General features: G+C 34.1%; 1 non-coding gene across 1 annotated transcript; it reads left to right on the top strand.

The window, feature by feature from the left end:
• The first annotated feature begins 3,094 nt into the window (after positions 1-3,094).
• On the top strand, positions 3,095-3,198 carry LOC143398788 (U6 spliceosomal RNA). Its single transcript, XR_013091371.1, has one exon. It is a non-coding gene; the product is annotated as a U6 spliceosomal RNA (small nuclear RNA).
• Positions 3,199-3,780: the final 582 nt, after the last annotated feature.

The raw sequence follows: 3,780 nt of genomic DNA, 5'->3' as shown, positions 1-3,780 counted from the left end.
TCTGCTTAATGGCATCTAAAGCATTGTAAACCAAATTATTTTTAAAGGCTTTGTTAGTTATGATAAGAAATACTGAGGCAGAAGAAAGGGTTAAAATGAATGGACAGGAAAGTTGGACTCCTTCAAGGTCAGGTTTCTATTCAGCAGGGCTGAGAAACCACAGACACAAGTCAGGCCTCATCAAGGTCAGGGTGATTCCTGTGTAAGCAGAATACACTGATAGTGAAACATCTGCTGTCTTATACTCGGAACCCAAGCAAAGAAAAAGGGGGCACAGCAACCTGTTTGGTCCAAAGAACCCTTGAAAAGCTTGGGAACACTGAGTGCCTTACCCAGGATTGGGTCAGGGGTTAGCTCCTTTAACCCTAGATCCATATAAACTCCTAGATAATAGCCACTCTTGGGACCCCTCCCTTTTAGGATCTTTGCTCTATTTCTTTCTATTACTCTAATAAGTCCTGCAACTTTGCTCTCAACTTTGTGTCTGTGGATTTCATTCCTCTAATTCATAAGCAAAGAACTCAATCCCACACTTCATGCTATAATACTTGGAACTGAATGAAAGAGAGAAAAAAAATCTTATCACATATTGTCTTTCTCAGAGGGTTGAAAAAAAAATCTCTGGAGAACTTAAAGGGTTTAAAAGAGAAAAATCTGTATTATTTGGGTCATATCTAAGGTGACAGAATTATACAAGGTTTTTCATTAACTTATCAAAAGTAATTAATGTCTCCTGACTCTGAGTTGTTCTTGTTGCTAAGAGAACACATTTTGCAAGGACATAACAAGATATACTGATCTTATAAAGTTCTAAAGATAATAAAATCTTTGAATTTTCTCCCATTTGTGCATATTATTCTTTGTGAGAAAATCAAACCCCCACACCCGCACTGAGATACACTCCATGATAAAAAACCCACCTCCTCATCTAGGCCTTCAGTAGTTTGCATTATTACAATTTTCTTCCTTATACTAAATGGCAATCTTTTCTCCTGATATAGACACTGACTGGTACTAATTTTGTCTTCCTATTTAAACAGAGAATATCTATATGACCATCCTGTAGCCTCTCAGATACCTATGTGTATAAGGATGTATATTGCAACATTATTTGAAAAAAGAAACAAGAGCCTAGATACTCATCAACTAAGATATTGTTGTTCCATCTATTAAAGGGTGTTTGTATTAATGAGTTCTGGGACTCAACAAATACATTTTCTCTCTTACTTACCACACTCCTTTGCAGTTAGATTGGGACCTGGTGATTAGTTTAGGCCAAGGCATAGTGAGAAAAGTAACCATTATTAATTCTGGATCAAGATAGTTAAAAACTAATCAGCCTCTTCCATCATTTTCCTTTCCCTTCATCAAAGACTATCAGGTCATGTGTCAAAATAAAGCATTCACAAAATCCTCAGTCACCACAAGAGAGAGATCTATGAGTAATTTTTTTGTTTATTTTTCTAGGGTGATAATGACGGAGTTGGAGATATGCCAACACACTTGAAATCTACTTAGGAGATAAAAGTTGGAAGGACTGAGTAATTGAATGGATTGTGTGCTTTAGAGGGAAACCCATAGCTTTAAATTTATAAAACAGAAAAAAAGATCCAAGATAAAATTTTTGCCTCCCACCTAATAAAAAGAACAATTAAAACCACACACACACAAAAGGAAAGATATACTAAAGACAAAAAAAAATGGAAAAATCAATGAAATAACAACAAATTAGGAAAAAATGCCTATTTGAAAAATAATAATCAAATTTATGAAACTCCTGCTAGGTTCTTGAAAGAAGAGAGAATACATACAGTAGTATCCGAAAGAAAACCGGGAATATCACCACAGCCCTACATACATTAAAAAGATAATAAGGGAGAATTTCACAAAACATTGAGCAATAAAGAACTTAGATAATATAGGCAAATTCCTTGAAAAACTCATACTACTAAAACTACTGCAAGAAGAAACAAAAAAATCTGAACAGGCATAATTCTATTAGAGAAATTAATTATAATTAAAAATCTTTCCACAGAGAAAATGCCAAGCCCTAGGGGCTTCACTAGTGAGGTATTAGTACCCATCCTAACTAAGGTCATTCAGAACATACAGGAGGGAACAGTTCTCAACTCATCTTTTAAGGCCAGTATTACCCTGAAACCAAAACCAAAAGTATTAAAAGAAATACTAATATACCTTTTGAACATAAATGTAAAATTCTTTCATAAAGAAATAGCAATCTGAATTCAACAAATAGGTCTGGAAAAAGACATTGACATGTGTTGTCACCTCTCCTACTTGAAGTCCTGCTGGAGATCCTGACCTAACAACCTGAAAAGCAAAAGAAACAAAAGCACACAAAAAGAAGAGTAAAGAAACTGTCTTTTAATAAAGAACATGATTGCCTATATGGAAAATCTAAATAAGTTTGCCAAAAAAAATATTAAGTAAGCTTACCGAGTCACAAAATGTATGTGAGTATCAATTGCTATGTACAAGCAATAACAAATGTGGAAATTAAAATTTAAAAATAATATTTATAATAGCATTAAATATGTGAAATACTTAAGAGTTTATCTCACAAAGATTGTGAAAGACTCATGCAAAGACTACAAAATGATATTCAGAAAAAATTAAAGCAAATCTAAATAAATGTAGAAATATGTCATGTTCACAGTTTGGAAAATATGATACTATTGGCAAATCTCCCCAAATTGATCTGCAGATTCAGTGTAATTCTAATCCAAATTTTAACTGATTTGTATAGAAATGCAAAGAAACTAGAAAGGCGAATACTGTTTGGGAAAATAAAACAAAATTGTAATTTAATGCTATATGATATCAGGACATACTATAAAACTAGAGTACTGAAGATGCTGTAGTATTGGCATAAGAATAGACATACAGATCAAAGGAAGAGTGTGAAGTCTAAAAATCAACCTACTCATATATAAACCAATTAATTTTGACAAAGTTCCCAAGATGACTCTATGCACATGGCATTGGAACAATTGGACATCCACATGGAAAATATATAACCCTCAACCTTTACTCTACAGGACCTGTAAAAAAAATAAATAAATAACTTTAAATGGTGCTCGCTTTCTTAGCACATATACTAAAATTGGAATGATACAGAGATTAGCATAGCCCCTGTGCAAGGATGACACACACATTCATGAAACATAACATATTTTTTGCTGCCATGAGGGAAGAAAATATTAGAAGATGGAAAGATCTCCCATGCTCTGGGATGGGCAAAATTAATAATGTCAAAATGGCCATACTACCCAAAGTGCTATACAGATTCAATGTGATTCCAATTAAATGTCATTCCTTGTAGAAATAGAAAAAGCAACCATGAAATTTATTTGGAAAAAAATAAGAGACCCAGAATAGCCAAAGTAATCCTTAGCAATAAGAGTGAAGCAGGAGGCATCACAATACCGGACCTTAAACCATACTACAAACTATAGTGACAAAAATGGCATGGTATTGGCACCAAAATAGACATGTAGACCAATGGTACAGAATAGAAGACACAGAGACAAACCCACATAAATACAGTTATCTCATACTGATACTGACGGTTACCAGTTATATTGATGAGTCCTAATTCCCTGAATGCTGAAGTATAACACCAGAGAAACATACTAAGGCAAGTGTAGAGTAGAAAGTAAGAAGCTTTATTTAAAGGATAGTTGGACACACTTCTCCCAGAGGAAGAAGGGGACCCAAAAGGCAGAATCTGTGGGATGAGGAAGTCCAATCTCTTTTATA

This window comes from Callospermophilus lateralis, chromosome 4 (assembly GCF_048772815.1).
Source record: "Callospermophilus lateralis isolate mCalLat2 chromosome 4, mCalLat2.hap1, whole genome shotgun sequence".
Classification (NCBI taxonomy): Eukaryota; Metazoa; Chordata; class Mammalia; order Rodentia; family Sciuridae; genus Callospermophilus; species Callospermophilus lateralis.
Note: the sequence above shows the minus strand (reverse complement) of the source record. Positions and strands in the feature narration are given on the sequence as shown.